The 19714-nt window shown below is 44.1% G+C and overlaps 1 pseudogene across 1 annotated transcript; it reads right to left on the bottom strand.

Moving 5' to 3' along the window:
- Nucleotides 1-7959: 7959 nt before the first annotated feature.
- On the bottom strand, nt 7960-9683 carry LOC309865841 (actin-related protein 2/3 complex subunit 1A pseudogene; annotated as a pseudogene). Its single transcript has one exon. The product of its transcript is annotated as an actin-related protein 2/3 complex subunit 1A pseudogene (transcript).
- Nucleotides 9684-19714: the final 10031 nt, after the last annotated feature.

The following is a 19714-nucleotide window of genomic DNA, read 5'->3' as shown; positions in this document are numbered from 1 at the left end:
AGTGGGTATGAAGTGGTAGCCCATTGTGGTTTTTTTTTTTTTAAAGATTTTATTTATTTATTTGACAGAGAGAAATCACAAGTAGACTGAGAGGCAGGCAGAGAGAGAGAGAGGGAAACAGTCTCCCTGCTGAGCAGAGAGCCCTATGCGGGACTCGATCCCAGGACCCTGAGATCATGACCTGAGCCGAAGGCAGCGGCTTAACCCACTGAGCCACCCAGGCGCCCCTCATTGTGGTTTTGATTTGCATTTCCCTAATGACTCACAATGTTGAGTCTCTATTCATGTGGTTGTTGGTGCCACTTGTATATCTTCTCTGAGAAATACCAATCCAAGTCCTTTGACCATATTTAAATTTTTTTAATTTTTAAATTTTTTTTATTATCTTTTATTTGCCTCTTTGTTGTTGAAGTGTAAGAGTTCTTTATGTATTCTGGATATTGGATTCTTATAAGATATGTGATTCACAAATATTTTCTTCCATTCTGTAGGTTGTCCTTTTTACTTTCTTGATGACATGTCTTTAGATCAGGACACCTGGCTGGCTCACTCAGCAGAGTGTGCCACTCTTGATTTTGGGGTCATGAGTGCAAGATATATGTTGGATGTAAGAGCGTACTAAAAAAATAGTAATAAAGTCCTTAGAAGTACAAATATTTAAAATTCTGGTGGTATCCAATTTATCTATTTTTTCTCTTGTTGCTTGTGCTTTTGGTGTCCATATCTAAGAACCCATCAATGAAGGCTTGGTCAGGAGAGTGTGCGACCCTTGATTTCAGGGTCATGAGTTTGAGTTCCACATTGCATGTAGATTACTAAACAACAACAATAACAACAACAACAACTTAAAAAAATCACCAAATCCAAGGTCATGAACTTCTAACAGTTTTATGGCTTAAACTCTTATATTTAGGTTGTTGAACCATTTTGAGTTAATTTTTGTATTCAACATGAGGTAGGGGTTCCACGTCATTCTTTTGCTTTTGAATATCCAGTTTTCCAGCACCATTTGTTGAAGAAACCAGCTGATTGATTTTTGATGATGAGTCACTGTGTTTTGGTATATAACTTCATACGATTTCAAAGAACTTAGTGACATTGCTATGACAAGACTCTATTTATATCTACATATTTATGGGAACAAAATTTTCAGTTCTTAAATCTACAAAAATGAAAACTAGGGGGATGCCTGGGTGGGTCAGTCAGTTGGGCGTCTGCTTTTGGCTTGGGTCATGATCCCAGGGTCCTGGGATAAGGTCCTGTGTCAGGCTCCCTGCTCATCAGGGAGTCTGCTTCTCCTTCTGCCTGACACTCCCCCTGCTTCTGCTCTCTCTTTCTCTGACAATAAATAAATAAATAAAATATTTAAAAAAAAATGAAAACTAGAATAGAATTCATGCTGAATCCTATCTAATTCTAATGGTAAGTAATGTTCATCCATAAATACATGAACTAATTGAAAAGAAAGGGCCCAATGATCTTATTTAGAATTCTACTTCTTTTTAAAAAATATTATATGTTACCAACGTATTTTTTTAAATATTTATTTATTTACTTACTTACTTAAGCTCTATACCCAATGTGGGGCTTGAACTCATGACCCCAAGATCAAAAGTTGAATGCTTTACTGACTGAACCTGCCAGGTGCACCTGGAATTGCACTTCTAATCTAATCTGATTAATTGATTAATTAGAAGATTTATTTATTTACTTTAGAAAGAGAGAGTGTGTATGGGGGAAGGGGCAGGGGGAGAAGAATAGCGAGAGAATCTCAAGCAGACACCCCACTGAATGCAGAGACCTACAGAGGGCTCCATCCCAAGACCCTCAAATTATGAGCTGACATCACTGAGCTGAAATCAAGAGTCAGACATTTAACCAACTGAGCCACTGAGGCACCCCTGTAATTTTATTTTATTTTTGCTTAATCATTATTTAGCAAAATTTATCATATATGCATGTTGTTTTGACAAACTAATTATTAATGATAATCATAATAATTACTTAATCCAGAAGGAAAAGTTTGAAACTTAGAGCCTTAAGGCCACAGAAAATTAAGAAAAAAATATATATTTTTTCACTAGGCTCCATGCCCAGCGTGGAGCCCAACTTGGGGCTCAAACTCATGACCCGGAGATCAAGACCTGAGCTGAGATCAAGAATCTGATGTTTAACCAACTGAGCCACCTGGGTGCTCCTAAAAATTTAGTTTTTTTAAAGAAAGGTTATTTATTTTATTTTAAGTAAGCTCTACACCCAATGTGGGCTCAAACACACAGCCTCGAGATCAAGACTTGTATGCTTTCCCCACTGAGCCAGCCAGGCACTCCTGGCTGGGTGATAAAATTGAAATTGATCAAAATGAATTTTTATCTATATACATATTTTCATTGCAGAGTATAGTAGACTTTGAGACACAAGCCATATTTTATTAAGATAATGTTTTGATAGGTCGGAAGAGAAATATGAATTCAGACGAAATGGAACGTGAAATTTCTGACTGTTACAGAAGAGAGTGGTCATGGACTTTTTAATGAATCAGGGAGGCTGTCCTTAAAAGAGGGAAATAGCACTTTTTAAAAGGGTTAGTGTTTACAACACACTGGAAATTGCATCTTTTTGCAACAACTTAAACATTCCAGGAACATTTTAGATGATAGCATAAAAATGTGCAAGGGTGGGGGCACCTGGGTGGCTCAGTGGGTTAAGCCTCTGCTTTCGGCTCAGGTCATGATCTCAGAGTACTGGGATTGAGGCCCGCATCGGGTTCTGCTTGGCAGGAAGCCTGCTTCCCCCACTCTCTCTCTGCCTGCCTCTCTGCCTACTTGTGTTCTCTGTCTGTAAATAAATAAATAAAATCTTAAAAAAAAAAAACCACGAGCAAGAAAGGTTGAAGATGAGGTGCTTCTCACACTTTGTTGGGCACGTGAATCATCTGGACATGTGTTTACATGCATAATTCTGAGGCTGAAGGTCTGGCTGGTACGGGAGGCTCTGCATTCTACTGGCTCCTGGCGATGCCAGGGCTGCTGATCTGTGGACCAGACTGAGTAGCAAGCATCCACACACAGCAGCCGCGGATGAGGGGTTACTGCCGTGGATGGGGTTACTGCTGCGGATAAGGGGTTGGGTACTGCTGTATTCCTACCAGTGGAACTGCTGCTGGGTGATGGGATCTTCACATCTCCACATCTTCACTCCCCTGCCTGATGCTGAAGTATCTTCTGAAGTAGTCGTATCAATTTACACTCCCCAGCAGTGGCCCTGCTGCTGCTTGTGAAAAGGTCACCACAAGCTTCCTGAATTCCAGAGCTCACCTCACTTGAGCCTTCTGCAGCCCGGGGCACATTTGATCGTGCATGTCTGATAGATACACTGCCTTCCCCTGGTTTCTGGCTTCCCTTCCTTATACAACCTCAGACTCCTCTGCAACCCCTCACTCTCTTCCTTTGTCCACCTTTTAACTGTTGGTGTCCTTGGCCTTTATTCTTCTTGTTCTCCATGGGCCATCGCTTGTGCTGTTAAGTGGTGGGTTATCACCCAGGAGACTCTGTGATGGTTAGTTTTATGTGTCAACTTGGGTGGGCTATAGAACCCAGTGCTTTAGTCAAACACTACTCTGGATGTTTCTGTGAGATGTTTTGTAGATATGATTAACTTCTACACTTAGTTGACTCAAAGGAGGTTTTCCCTGATAATGTGGGTGGGCCTCATCCAATCAGTTGAAGGTCTCAGGAGCAAAAAACAAAGTTTCCCAGAGAAACTCAAGACTATCACATGGAAATCTTACTTCAGTTTCCAGCCTGTTTGCCTACTCTACAAATTCGAACTCAAGACCACAACATTAACTTTTCCCTGAGTTTCCAGCCTGCTGGCCTGCCCTGTGGATTTTGGACTTGGCAGCCCCCATAAATGCATGAGCCAATTCCTAAAAATAAATCTCTTTGTATATAGTTGTTTTTAAATATTTTATTTTTATTTATTTGAGAGAGAGCAAGAGTGAGAATGAGAGAGAATGAGCATGAGCGGGGATGGAGGGAAGTGGGGAAGGGCAGAGGGAAAGGGAGCAGCAGACTTAATGCTGAGTGGGAGCCCAACGTGGGGTTTGGTTCAGGGCTCAATCCCAGGACCCTGGGATCATGAGCTGTGCCAAAGGCAGACGCTTAACCGACTGAGCCACCCAGGCACCCCAATCTCTTTATGTTTTGCTTCTCTGGAGAACCATGACTGATACAGAGTCCCATGTTTCTGTTTCCCACCAGACCTGCTTCCTGTTTCAGGTTTAGAATATCCACCTTCTCCTGAATGTTCTAGAAGTACTTAAAACACGATATGTCCTGGACAGTATCTTTCTCTTTCTCTCCAAACCTGTTTCTCCATATATCCCATCCCATCTGTTTCTCCATCCATCCCATCACCCAAGGTAAAAACTTGGGATTCAATGCAGATTTCTCTTTGCCCTTCATCCCTCATGTGTTCTTTACCACCAAATCTCTTCCCCTTCCATTTAATAAATATATGGGTTCCTACAGTGTGCCAATGGTGAGCTAGTGCAGGTGGTTCAGAGGAGAGTAAGACACACTTGCTGAGGGTGTGGAGAAACTGAAACCCTTGTTGGTGGGAATACCAAATGGTACTGAAACACTATGGTGGTTCCTCCAAAAAATTAAAAATAGAATTACCATGTGATTCAGAAACTCCACTTCCGGGTATACATCCAAAAGAATTGAAAGCAGGGTCTCAAAGAGACATTTGTACACCCATATTCACAGCAACATTATTCACAGTAGCTAAAACATGAGAACGACCCAGATGCCCATCAACAGATGAATGGATGAGCCAAATGTGGATGCGCATATTATAGAATATTACTCAGCCTTAAAAAGGATGGAGATTCCGATACATGCTACAGCTTGGATGAAACTTATGGACCTTTGTGGTAAGGGAAATAAGCCAGATGCAAAAGGACAAATGCTGTATGATTCCATTTATATGAGACACTTAGAACAGTTAGAATTATAGAGGCAGAAAGCAGAATGGTGGTTACCAGGGCTGGGGAGGGGGAAAACAAGGAGTTAGTGTTTAATAGGTATAGAATTTCAGGTTTTTAAAAAAAGATTTTATTTATTCATTTGAGAGAGAGAGTGTGTGTGCGGGTGAGAGGGAGAGAGAGAAGAGAACCTAAAGCTCTCCTTGAGCACAGAGCCCGATGTGGGGCTTGATCCCACAACCCCAAGACCGTGACCTGAGCCAGAACCAAGTGTGAAACCCTTAGCCGACTGAGCCACCCAGGCACCCTGGAGCAATCATTTTAATACAAAAAATTGTCCTGTCAAATATAGCTCTGGACAAAGAAAGCTATCCCTTTAAAAGCTAAAAACCTGTGTCTTTTTATTGGACACATTTTGCTTTTCTTGTTGGTTTCCCAGGAAGCTAAAATCTCTCTAATATTACACTGCCTTTTAAATTGAGTAATAAAATGTTAATCTGTAAAAACAAAAACAAAAAAACAGGGGTGCCTGGGTGGTTCAGTCATTAGGTGTCTGCCTTTGGCTCAAGTCATGATCCCAGCATCCTGGGATCAAGCCCCGTATCAGGATCTCTGCTCAGCAGGAAGCCTGCTTCTCCCTCTCCCACTCTCCCTGCTTGTGTTCCCTCTTTTGCCGTCTCTCTCTCTGTCAAATAAATAAATAAAATCTTTAAATATTTTTTTAAAGATTTTATTTATTTATGTGACAGACAGAGATCACAAGCAGGCAGAGAGGCAGGCAGAGAGAGAGGGGAGGAAGCAGGCTCCCTGAGGAGCAGAGAGCCCGATGTGGGGCTCGATCCCAGGACCCTGGGATCATGACCCAAGCCGAAGGCAGAGGCTTTAACCCACTGAGCCACCCAGGCGCCCCAATAAATAAAATCTTTAAAAGCAAAAACAAAACAAAACAAAAAACAAAAGAAAAAGACATTTCCTACCCTCAAGAAGACTGCAATTAATAAGTAAGTAACCAGAGTATGCTGGGGTGAGCACTGAGATGCGGGCAGCCTGGGTGTCGTGAGAGCCCAGCAGAAAGCACAGAGGGGCCTCTAAGATCGACCCCTCAGCACTTGTCCTGGCTCTCCTTCCCCACTACTCTGCTTCCGTGTAGCCCCTGGTCTCTTGGAAGGATTATAAATGTCCCCTAACTGGTCTTCCTCTTCACCTTCCACAGTCCCAGAAGAATCTTTTTGAAATGCTGATGAAATCATTTCGCTACCCTGCCTAAAATGCCATATAACTAATCCCTTACAAGCCACCAATGTGGCTCCTGAGTAGGGCAGACTCTCCTACCCAGCCTCATCTTACTGTCGCCTCCCCTTCCCTCTCCCACCCTACAACTTGCTAACCTACCTGCAGTTTCCTTAGCACACTCTGGGGTTCCAGACTCCAAGCCTTTCCCCACACAGATTGCTTTGCCTGGACTGCTCTCACTCCTCCAGTAGTTGAATATTTCTTTTAAAGCTTATTTCCAATTCCCCTGTGTAGCCTATCTGAACCGCTGAGAGATCTGATTCCCTCCCCTTTGTGTCTCTGTAACCTCCAGATGCACTCCTATCTCAGCTTGTATCAGTCAGAATGGCTAAGCAACGCTGCAGTAACAAACAGGACCACAATCTCAGGAGCTTCACACAGCTGTTTATTACTTTCGAACGCTACCTGTTGGCAGTGTGATGGTGTTGGGGGCCTCTGATGACAAGTCACTTGGGATCCAGGTTAAAGCAGGTACCACCAAAAGAGGGCGCCACAATAGCTCAGGTCACACTGGCAATGAGCACTTCTGCCTGGAAAAAACAGCACACGTGGCTTATTCTCACGTTTCATTGGTGAGAGCAAGCTATATGGCTATGCCTAACTTCTAGAGTGCTGAGAGAAATTCAGTGCCACCTTGTGCCTGGAAGAAGGCGGAAAACAGGACAAACTGGTGAACAGCCTCAGTGACTACCACAGTTTGGTGTAGTGCCTACCTGCTTCCATGGGACAACTGCCTCCTCTTCCATTGGACACTGAGGATCCCAAGCATGTCACAGGGTCCTTGCCCTTGAGCAGTTTGTGCTCTAGGAATGGGCAAAGACCAGTAAATCAATGGATTGTAATTCTCCATGTTCCTGTTCCAGTCCAGGTTTGGCTGGCGTGTTGGTTGGGGAAAACCTGTGAAAGAAGAACAATGGATTATGGGAGAGGAGAGTGGGAAAGGGACAGTTTTAATTTGTGTGTCTCTGAAATTGGAGGCTGAGATGTAGGTTTAGGCAGTTAATTTAGATGATTCTAGAATGCAGAAGTCAGGCAGTGTGATATCGTGAAGAAGGAAAAGCCCATTGAGGACGATGTTACTGTTATGCGCCATGGAAGTTTCTGAGGAGGGAAATAGAACATTCTCCAGAAGGACAGGAGGCAGGAGCATTTAGCCACCAATGGGCACCAAGGTGTTGGAAAAGACCCAGGTTGGGATGATTTAGCACAAGTTGAGTCTGAGCTCCAAAGAACTGTCCACCTCAGCCACAGCTGAAATCAGAGAGGGGCAGAGAAGATAAAGTGCACAAAAAGTGGCTGCTACAGGGGACCTAATGTTTCTTAAATTACTGCTTTCTGTCAGTTACTCTGCTAGGTGCTAATTTATGCACCTTACTCTAGTACAGAAACCTCATGGAGTAGGTTTTGTGGTAACTTATAGAAAGATGGTAGCATGTCATCAGAGCAAGCATGATGGGTGGCTCTGATGGGGTGGCTTGACCTACATCTGGTCATTTTCCAAAAAGGTCTGTCTCAGAAATGGGATTTTAAAAATGCAGATATGACTGGGCTCTGAAGGACGGGCTCAGGCCAATAACACTCATGGAAGTCTAATGTATAAATGGCTCATTTATTCATTTCAGTGGTAGGTGTAACTTACAAGGTGACTTTGTACTTATGTTCCTTGAGCTTTATCATTTATTTGTTTGATTTTTTTTTACACATTCAGTACTTTTATTTAACTGTTGAGGCGACAATTGACGTATCTCCCACCCTCTCCTTTAAGTTAGTGTGACAATTTTCCATAATAAACTACTTAAAGAGAAGCTTTGGTCAAGAATGGAATGAAATAGCAAAAACAAAAACAAAATAACCCCATATCACTGCTGCTTTTAAAAAACCAACACTGTCACCAATTATATTCAAACAAAAAAACACACACAGTATTTGCATGAAACGTGTCTTCAGTGTTTCCTTGTGGCTGGCTCTCCTCACCACCATGCACATGGCGGGGCTTTGTCAGCGCATGTGTCAGTTTGTCAGTCTGTCAGTTTGTCATGCTGGATCTGGGAGGCTCACTCAGCTTCACATTATCCGGAGGCCCTGGATGGAAGACTCTAAGGTCTTGAAATCCCAAATTGTCATGGCTCCATCGATGCCAGTATTGTAAAATTTGCGATAATCTTGCTTGTCCACTTCATAAATAGACACTTGAGTGATGCTATTCTGGTGCAGCGTCTCCAAGGCTGTGTTGCGGTCCTCAGTCGTGGCCCTCTTGTCCATGTTGCGGAAGCGTTCCATAGCAGACATGTTGCGCTGAATGCTCTGTTTTGGAATGTCTAGTTTGGAGACAAAGGTCAAGCAGCCACGGTCATGGTCATCGTAGTTAAAGAGCATTGGGCAGCAGTCATGGCCCGCGGCTACAACGCTATTCTCTGAGACAAATGACACACTCAGGAGGGGCAGGAACTCTGTTTTCAGAGTTGAGACCTGCAGGCTTTTTGAGGCGTCAGCAACGGATACGGTGCTGTCGTGGCTGACACAGGCCAGGCGACTCCCGGTGGCAGAGAAGCTGACCCCATGCACCCAGCCGCCAGTGCCACTGCCCCCGAACTCTGACATCAGCTGACCAAAAGGCATCTTGCTGCCCCAGGGCGTACTGGCTGGCTTTTCATCCACTTCTTTAATGTAGGCAGAAAACACTCTGCATTTGAAATCACAGGATCCTGCTGCCAGCAAGACATTGTTGGGATGCCAATCCAAGCTGAGGACCGTGGAAGCGAATCGGCTTCTTAATGTGCTTGCTTACCCACCAGTCATTTTCAGACTCAAAGTAACAGAAATGAGTCGTGCTCCACTTCCCACAGCAAATTTGTTCTCTAGCGGGGACCACTTGACCAAAGTCGCTGCACGATTAATTCTCAGGATCACCAGCGTTGGCTTCCAGACACCATCTTTCTGACTCCAGACGTAGGCATTGTGGTCTGCCCCACAAGTGACGATGTGGTCACTCTTGGGAGCCCAGTCGATACCTGTAATGTGTCCGTTATTCTCCTTGAGCTCATGAGCTTTCACCCACTGGCTCCTGTTCTTCTTATAGATGTGGACTTCGTGAGTGTTGGGGCTAAGAGCAATCTGGGTACGATCCCTGTTCCAGGCATGACAGGTGATTGGCTCTAGTAAAAACTGATGTAGGGACATTATTCTTAGTGTTTTCAAAGGATAGAAAGCTGGGATCGGGGCAGTGTGGACCGGCTCCGAGGGGAGAATTCGGGACTCTGGTCAGTCGACATGAACAGGCTCTGGTGGGCGCCGGCGGAGGCTTGTTTGATATTTTTGACATAGCCTATTGTGTAGCAGTGTCTTTGTGTCTTTTCTAGTCTTTTTATTTGCTTGTTTGATCTTAGTCACTTAATGGTCAAAAGGGGTTTTAAATTTTTTTTTTTTTAAGATTTTATTTATTTATTTGACAGAGAGAGATCATAAGCAGACGGAGAGGCAGGCAGAGAGGGAGATAGAGGGAAGCAGGCTCCCTGCTGAGCAGATAGCCCGATGTGGGACTCGATCCCAGGACCCCGAGATCATGACCTGAACCGAAGGCAGCGGCTTAACCCACTGAGCCACCCAGGCGCCCAGTTTTAAAATTTTTATATTTTAACTTTTTTAAAAAAGTTTATATCCATTTATTTCACACACACACACACACACACACACACACACACACACACACACAGCATAAGTAGGGAGAGTGAGAGAGAGAAGCAGACTTCCTGCTGAGCAGGGAGCCCAACTTGGGACTCAACATGGGGCTCAATATCAGGACCCTAAGATCATGACCTGAGCTGAAGATAGATGTTTAACTGACTGAGTCACGCAGGCACCCCCCCAAATAAATTCTTTTTAAAAAAGTCAATGCATTGTATACTTAATATTTGTGCACTATATGTGTGTTATATCTCAATTAAGAAAAGGACCAGTCGGTGTGTCAAAGGTGAAATGTCACACATATTATTCAAAATAGATCTGACCAGGGGCGCCTGGGTGGCTCAATGGGTTAAAGCCTCTGCCTCCGGCTCAGGTCATGATCCCAGGGTGCTGGGATGGAGTCCCCGCATCAGGCTCTCTGCTTGGCAGGGAGCTTGCTTCCCTTCCTCTCTCTCTGACTGTCTCTCTGCCTATTTGTGATCTCTGTCTGTCAAATAAATAAATAAAATCTTAAAAAAAACAAAACAAAAACAAAGATCTGACATCTGACCAGAGGTCCCTGGGTGGCTCAGTGGGTTAAGCCTCTGCCTATAGCTCAGATCATGATCTCAGCATCCTGGAATCAAGCTCCCCATCGGGCTCTCTGCTCAGCAGGGAGCCTGCTTCCCCCACCCCGACTGCCTCTCTGCCTACTTGTGATCTATCTCTCTCTGTCAAATAAATAAATAAAATATTTAGAAAAATAGATCTGACCATTTCATCTAGGTTTTCCAATTTGCTGATGTACAGTTGCTCACAGTATTCACTTACAATCCTTTTTATTTCTGGAACAATGTCCCCAATTTTATTTCTAGTAATTTGTGTCTTCTCTTTTTTCTTAGTCCAGTTAGATAAAGTCTGTTGATTTTGTTGATCTCTTCAAAGAAACAACTTTTGATTTCATTGATTTTCTTTACCGGTTTTCTAGTTTCTATTTTGTTTATCTCTGCTTTGACCTTCATTGCTTCCTTCCTTCTGCTAGCTTTAGGTGTAGTTTGCTCTTTTTCTAATTCCTGAAGTTGTAAAGGTAGATTGTTGATTTGAGAACTTTCTTGTTTTTTAATATGTGTTTATAGTTATACATTTTCCTCTTAATACTGCCTTTGCTGCATCTCATAAGTTTTGTTGTGTTGTATCTTCATTTTCATCCATCTTTAAGTATTTTCTAGTTTCCCTTCGGATTTCTTTGATCTATAGTTTAAAAGTGTGTTGTTTAATTTCCACAAATTTATGAGTTTCCCAGTTTTATTTTTTTTTTAAGATTTTCTTTATTTATTTGACAGAGAGACACAGCGAGAGAGGGAACACAAGCAGAGCGGGTAGGAGAGGGAGAAGCAGGTTTCCCACTGTAACCTGAGCTGAAGGCAGATGCTCAATGACTGAGCCACCCAGGGGCCCCTTCCAGTTTTACTTTTGTTGATGGTTTCTAAATTCATCCTGTTATGATTGGAGAAAATATTGGGTATGATATCTATCTTTGAAATCTATTGAGACATAATTTATGGCCTAATACCTGGTATATCCTGGAAAATGTCCCACATGCACTGGAGAAGGATGTGTGTGCTATTGCTGTTGGGTAGTGTTCTGTACAAGTCTGTTAGATCTAGTTGGCTTATTGTGTTGTTTAAGTGCTCTGTGTCCTCACTTACTTTTTGTCTGGTTATTCTATTCATTGTTTTGCTTGTTTGTTTTTTTAAAGTAGGTTCCATGCCCAGTGTGGAGCACAATGCAGGGCTCAAACTCACAACTCTGAGATTAAGACCTGAGGTGAGATCAAGAGTTGAATGCTTAACTGACTGAACCACCCAGGTGCCCCTGGTTCTTCTGTTCATTGCTAAGAATGGGGCATTTATGTCTCCTACTATGCTTGTAAGCCTTGTCTATTTCTCCCTTTAATTCTGACCCTTTATGCTACATATATTTTAATGGTCTATGATTAGGGTGAAAGAGCTATAATTGTTATATGTCCTTGCTGCATTGAGACTTGTATTAATATATAATGTTCTGCTTTGTCTCTTAAATTTTTTTTAATTTAAAGTCTGTTTTGTCAGTTACTGGTATATGTACCCTTGTTTTCTTTTAGCTATCATTTGCTTGAAGTATTCTTTTCCATCCCTTCACTTTCAGTCTATCTTGATAGATTGTCTTTGGCTCTCAATTGAGTCTCTTGTAGACAGCATATAGTTAGATCATATATTTTTAAAATCCAGTATGCCTATCTCTGCATTTTGATTAGAGAATTTAATCCATTTACATTTAAAGTAATTACTGATTAGGAGGTACTTACTCCTATCATTTTGCTATTTCTTTTCTATAATGCTTTATAACTTTATTTGTCCTTCATTTCTTGTATTACTGTGTTCAGTTGATTTTTTGGTAGTGAAACATTTTAAATTCCTTTCTCATTTCCTTTTGTATAAATTATGTAACTATTTTCTTTGTGTTTACCATGGGGATTACTTTTGATATCTTAACGTTGTAACACTAATTTGTATTTATACTGGCTTAACTTCAATATCATACAAAGATTGCTCTCTTATAACTCTGCTCCTACTCCTTTTGGTTGATGATGTCACAATACTCTGTGGATGTATTTAATACCACTAAACTGTATACTTAAAAATGTGGAAGATGGGGCACCTGGGTGGCTCAGTGGGTTAGGCCACTGCCTTCGGCTCAGGTCATGATCTCAGGGTCCTGGGATCGAGTCCCACATCGGGCTCTCTGCTCAGCAGGGGGCCCGCTTCCCTTTCCCTTCCTCTCTCTCTGCCTGCCTCTCTGCCTACTTGTGATCTCTCTCTGTCAAACAAATAAATAAAATCTTAAAAAAAAAATGTGGAAGATGTGGGGCACCTGGGTGGCTCAGTAGGTTAAGCCTCTGCCTTCTGCTTAGGTCATGACTTCAGGGTCCTTGGATGGAGCCCTGCATCAGGCTCTCTGCTCAGCAGGAAGCCTGCTTCCCCCCTCTCTCTGCCTGTCTCTCTGCCTACTTGTGATCTCTCTGTCAAATAAATAAATAAATAAAATCTTTTTAAAAATGCGGAAGATGGTAAATTTTATCTTATGTATATTTTACCACAATAAAACAATTTTTGATTTTATTTTATTTAAAGATTTTATTTGTTTATTTGATAGGGCAGAGGGAGAGAGAGCATGAGTAGAAAGGGAGGGGCAGAGGGAGAAGGAGAAGAAGACTCCCTGCTGAATAGGGAGCCCAATTTGGGGCTTGATCCCAGGACCCCAGGATCATGACCCAAGTTGAAGGCAGACACTCAAATGACTGAGCCACACAGGCACCCCTAAAAATAGATTTGATATTGCTGATTTTTAAAAAAGTGGGATAATTATATTATCATTGTGTTCTCAAAAAGGAGTATTTATCTATTAGAGGTACATACCTATGTATATTAACAGGTGAAAGGTAATATAATACCTTGAATTTGTTTAAAGATAATCCCAGAAGGAGTGGGTGGGTCTGAGATGAAGCAGTAGTGTCCATATACTGAGGACCCTTGAAGCTAGGTGGTGGGTACATGGAGGTTTGTTATACTCTTCTCTACTTTTGCATCCGTTTGAAGTTTTAGAAAATAAAACTTAATTTGTCTGTGGAGAGACTGTGTGAGGAGCTCCTGTTAGTAGCTCAGCAGGGTGACTCTTTTGGTGTGTTGGAACATTCAAGCCACTTTTCCCTGTAAGATGGCTTTTTCAGGACTTCCACTGGGGACAGACCAAGGATACAGAAGAGGCGCTGACTCCCCCAGAGAGCCTCTGCAGGAGTCTTTCTGCCTGGTTCCAGAACTTTCTCCTCTGGCTCCTTATGTTTCCCTCCATCTGTCTGAATTTGTACCACATGTACCCAACAAGAGTGCAAAGAGAAAGAGAGGGGATTTTGAGAAGAGTGCATCTTTCTCCTTGCCCCACACCCCATTTTCTAGCCCCTAGGTCTCCCTGAAGACAACTCTGTCATCCCGTTTTTTGTACACCTTGCCAGAGAAATTGTGCACATAGAAAGAGCAGATGTAGCTACATCCTCTTTGCCCCCACTTTTCTGCATAAATGGCAACAGACCATTTATGGTTTTGAATGTCAGCTTAGTTAAAAAGTACATCTCATGAATAGTATCTTGAGACCTTGCACTTCATACATACATAAGCCTGAAAGCTTTCAGAAGCTGCATAACGACCCATGGTCCAAACTACAAGGAGCGGAGTGTTATTCCTCTGTTAATGGATGTAGGTTATTTCCAAACATTTGTGCTGACAATGAATGCCGTGGTGAATAGCTTTGTACCCCCCCCTTCCACACCTATAAGGGAAAAGAAGCTTTCATTTTCATGGCCCTAATTTAATTCTCACAGGTAGCCTCAAGGGCAGTGGATTATGTTGTTGGCTCCCTGTGTGACAGATGACAAAAAAGGATAAGTAAGGTTGTGAAATGGCTAATAAATTTGTCAAGCCAAACCTGAGGTTCCAGGCCATCTTCAGTCAAAGCCTGAATTCCTTCTACCACACGGGGGCTGGGGCCAGATATGGGGACACAAGGAGTTCTGCTGGAGTGCTTTGAGTCTGGTAGAAAAGCAAGGCATGAATGTATGTCCCTTCTACACTGGAAAGTTCTCTCCCTGCCCCTTGGCAGCATTAGGGGGTGGGAGACTGCCCTTCTTCGAACCCCAGCACTGCCCTTTTGGTAGGCGGGAGCTAGGATCCAGAAGAGGAAAAGAGATGAAGCATCCCCCCCGCACTGCCTCCACAACACACACATTCCCCAGGATATGGAGAAAAACATTACAGAAGCATATTTTTTTTATTTATTAAAATAATTTTTTTAAAGTAATCTCTATACCCAGTGTGGGGCTCAAACTCACAACCCCGGGATCAAGAGTCACGTGCTCTACCAACTGGGCCAGCCAGACACCCCGGGAGGCATTTTGAATGAAAGGGCAGAGGAGGGATGGTAAGGTCCCCCCTCCCACCAAAAATAAGTCCAGGTCTGGGGGATGGAGGTGGTGAGAGCAGGATCCAGGGAGGTATGGCCTGAAGCCATCTCTCCCCTTGCCCTTCTCTAGCTGACCCCTGAGCACATGAGTCAGAGTCATGGTCACCACCATTTCACCTGGGCTACGAAGAACAGCCTCCCCATAGGTGGCAAAAAGTGAAGGAGGGTGAGTGACATGCATCACTGGCCACCCAGGACTGGGAGACTTTGGAGGGATGGGATGGACAGAGGTGAGGTGAGAGCTGTGTTGTGGAGAGACAGACATACTGGTGTATCCCAGGCTTGTCTGTTTCCAGAGACTGAGTTTCCATATGAAGGATATGGCTCCTTACAGGAGGTCACAGACAAGCCTTCTATTTCTTGGGAGGTCTCCACTCTGCCTTTGATGTCTTGCTTAATTCTCAGGAACTGTTTGTGCAATGGATGAGTGAGAAGAGGAGGTTCAGTGTCCTGACCCAGAGTCTAGGCCTGCAAGTTGGCCTCGGGTTCAGAGGCCTGGAGGACCCTGGGGTGGGAGAGGGGCTAGAGACTGGGCATAACCCTTTCCCAAGGCTCTAAGGGTGATTTATGTAAAGGTTTCTGACAGTTAGAGTTGGGCAATTAGTTCCATGTATGTAGGTCAATGCACAATAGAATGAGGGCATTGTTTACCTAAGCCCTAACTGTGGCCTTTTCCAGAGGACATGGGTGGGGTCCAACCTTATGTAAACATATTTTTTTAAAAAAGAAATGGATGGGGGCACCTGGCTGGCTTAGAGGAGAATGTGACTTTTGATCTTGGGGTTGAGATATCAAGCCCCACACTGGGGGAGAGATTACTTAAATAAATAAAACTTAAAAAAAAAAAAAAAGTGGAAGGATTAGAAACCAAAGACACTTCTGTTGCTGATCTAAAGGGTACTGTTTACCCGGAGCAAGAATAGGACTGGAGAGGAGGTTCTGCTGGGGTGTAATCTTGAGGCTGGGGTATAACCATGAGCCTTGATCTTACTCAGGGAGCTCATAGTTTCAACAGAAACCCGTGGCCCTTTCTTAGGAGAGGTTGAGATAAGCACACAAAGAACTAGAAGGCAGCACATCCTGTGTGGGCCTTGTAGGAATCTGGAGAACTATAGAGAGCTTCCTCGAAGATGAGGGATTGGAGAAGAATGGAGAAGATGTCACTGGACAGGGGGTAGCCAGAGGCAAGCAACCAGGGGAAGGAGGGCTCGGGAAGGCACTGTGCAAGGGGGTGGGTGGGCAGCTGGGACTGGAGGGGAATTCAGGAAGCTCAGATGAGCCTCTTCAGAGAAGGGGTTAGGAAGAGGCATGAAGCACTGGGCTGTGAGTGTGGACTCAGGAGCCATGCTGCCTAGCTTTGAACCCTGGCTCTTCACTTGGCACCTGTGTGAATCTGGAGTGAGTCACTGAACATTTCTGTGCCTCAGCTTTCCCATCTGTAAAGTGGGGGTGATGACAAAAACTGTGTCATAGGCTATTTGTGGGGGTGAAGGGAGCCTCTACACACAAAGGGTTTAGAATAGTGTCTGGCACAGAGCACCTCCTTCATATGAAGTCTTCTTCCCCAGAAGCAGCCTGTGAGACAAGGATTCAAGGGCAAAGGAGGTGGTGTCAGGAAACAGGGGTAGGGGAGTGGGAAGGAAGGTGGTTAATAAAAGGCGTGTCATCAAGCAAATTTATCATTGCTGATGAATAGAGATTAGCCCCACTGAGGAACCCTGGAGAAGCCTGGGGTGTAGAACCTCAGAGTGGTCCTGTGGTGGGGAGTGAGTGAGCTGTGATATTTATATGCCCATTCCCTGAAGTCACAGGTTGAAGGCTGCTTTCAGCGGGGCCTTCATTCTCTGACATTCCCAGGTTTCTGTGCATGGGACACCTGAGACACCCTCAGGCAAGAGATGGAGACATTGGTGTTGGAAGTCAGTGGCTGTCCCCAGTGGTAGGGCCCAAAGAATGTGAGTGAGGCAAGAACAGATCCCCTACAAACAGAGGAGTGTTGAGTAATGTTGAATCCATAGCAAAAGTCACACAGTAGGTTATGAAGCAGGCCAAGCCAGCCTTGTTTGCAAGCCAGGGGGTGATCTGAAAATGGGAATTGGCCCTGCAGTTGGAGGTTGAGGGGGGCAGATCCTACGATGTCACTTAGGCCCATGTTAAGTGCCCAGACTGGACAAGGAATAGACTGTCTGAAAGGAGACTACACTACAAGGGCCCTGCCTGTCCCATAGGCCAACCATTTTTCATATGAAATTTTCATTTGGAGAATAGGAACAGGGACTCTTGTGTTTTTTTTTTTTTTTTTTTTTAAGATTTTATTAATTTATTTGAGAGAGAGTGCACGAATGGGGTGGGGGAGGAGGCAGAGAGAGGAGGAGAAGCAGAAGCCCTGCTGAGGGGTGCCTGGGTGGCTCAGTGGGCTAAGCCGCTGCCTTCGGCTCAGGTCATGATCTCAGGGTCCTGGGATCGAGTCCCACATCCGGCTCTCTGCTCAGCAGGGGGCCCGCTTCCCTTTCCCTTCCTCTCTCTCTGACTGCCTCTCTGCCTACTTGTGATCTCTCTCTGTCAAATAAATAAATAAAATCTTTAAAAAAAAGAAGCCCTGCTGAGCAGGGATCCCTATGAGGACCCAATCCCTGAGATCATGAGCTGAGCCGAAGGCAGATGCTTAATGAACTGAACTACCCAGGTGCCCCTCATATAAAATTTTCAAGGAGTTGAGGTCCCCACAGTAGTAGTAAGACATCCTGAGAGACCATCATGTCATCATTTCTTTTTTTCAACCTGTGAATAGAAGATGAGTTGCAGAGTATGGGGTGTTGCTTTCTACTCTTTAGGATTGGTCCCCTGGGGGTGCCTGGTGGCTCAGTCGGTTAAGCATCTGCCTTTGGATCAAGTCATGATCCCTGGGTCCTGGGATTGAGCCCCATGTTGGGCTCCCTGCTTAGACAGGGAGTTGCTTCTCCCTCTGCCTGCTACTCCCCCTGCTTGTGCTGTCTCTTTTTCTGCCAATTAAAAAAATAAATCTTAGGAAAAAAAAAAAAAAAGAATTGGTCCCCTGAAAGTATGTATTAGAAACCTTGAATTTATAAGAAATTTGGATAAGAGGGAAGGCACTTGCAGGAATGGAGGGGCTATCATTTGAAGCATTACTTACCTCCTTCTTTCCATCTGGAGTGAAAACGTAGGGGGCATTTGCCAGGCTTTATAATGATGCCAAAAATAGACTAACCAAGGTCACCTTCACCAAATGGGGTCTACTGAAAATCTACTTGGGAATCTAAAGAGGGGAATAAAGATCTGGTGTCTTCAGGTTCTGAGCCTCTCGGGTCGTGGTCTTCCACACTGGACTGGGCCTCATGGAGAACTGGAACTGGGACCCAACTCCAATGATCCACTTCTTTGTTCACCTTCTTTTTTTTTTTAAATAAAGATTTTATTTATTTGAGAAAATGAGAGAGAGAGAGCATGAGAGGGGGAAGGGCCAGAGGGAGAAGAAGACTCCCCACCAAGCAGAGAGCCCAATGTGGGACTTGATCCTGGGACTCCAGGATCACAACCTGAGCCAAAGGTAGTCACTTAACCAACTGAGCCACCCAGGTTCCCTTTTGTTCACCTTCATTTCTCACTATGCAATGTAGCCTTTCCATGGGCAATTAGTTTCCCATTGTTGTCTCCCGAAATCCATTCTCTTCTAATACGTATTAGAAGAGAATGTGCACATGGTAGGCAAACTAGGGACACATTTTCCAGCCTCTCATATAATCAACTTCTTGCCAACAGAATATAAGTGGAAGATTTGGGTGACTTTCCATGTCATCACTTGTTCCCTATTTTTTCTTTCATTCTACTTCCTTGGGACTGGAATGCAGACTTTTTTTTTTTTTTTAAGTTTGTATTTATTTGACACAGAGAGAGTGAGGGAGCTCAAGCACAGGGAGAGGCAGGCAGAGGCAGAAGCAGATTCCTCGATGAGCAAGGAGCCCGGTACAGGACTCGATCCCAGGACCCCAGGATCATGATCTGAGCAGATGCCTAACTGACTGAGCCGCCCAGGTGTTCTTGGAATGCCGGCTTGATGGAGACTTCAACCATGCAGACAAGGACAGTCCTCAGTGGCATGGCAGAGACACCAGATGGAAGGAGCCTGGGATCCTGAGTGATACTGATGAGCAGCGGGGCCCTGCCAGCCAGGGCTACCCTTGCCAGATCAGCCCTGTCTGCTTACCCTGTCTTATTTGCAAGAGTTGCAAACTTATACCTTATGTAAAGCACTGCGTTTTGGGTTGTCTTTATTCCAGCAGCTTCGATTAGACACTGATAAGCACATGTCTGTGGGTGTTGCCTTTGGCTGCTATATTGATTTCTGGCTAAGCATCTTTGTTGCATACATGTTTGACAGCTAAAACTGGGGCTAAAATAACAGTGGCTTAAATGGCTGAGCATAAACGGTGCAGGGCAGTCACGATAGCCTGGCAGGATTGGGAAGCAGGGCTTCTTTGATTTTGTTGATTTGCCATCATCAACATGTGACTTCCATCTTGTGGTTTTAGGGCAACTGTTTTGGCTTCCACCAGTGCGTCTGCACTCCAGCCAGTGGGAAGGGGAAAAGAAAAATTGAGGGACATACCCCTTTCTTTCAGAGCATCCCCCATGGGGCCAGTGGAAAATTTGTAAGCTTTAAAATTGAGGGCACCTGGGTGGCTCAGTGGGTTA

This window comes from Mustela nivalis (assembly GCF_964662115.1).
Source record: "Mustela nivalis genome assembly, chromosome: 5".
NCBI lineage: Eukaryota > Metazoa > Chordata > Mammalia > Carnivora > Mustelidae > Mustela > Mustela nivalis.
Note: the sequence above shows the minus strand (reverse complement) of the source record. Positions and strands in the feature narration are given on the sequence as shown.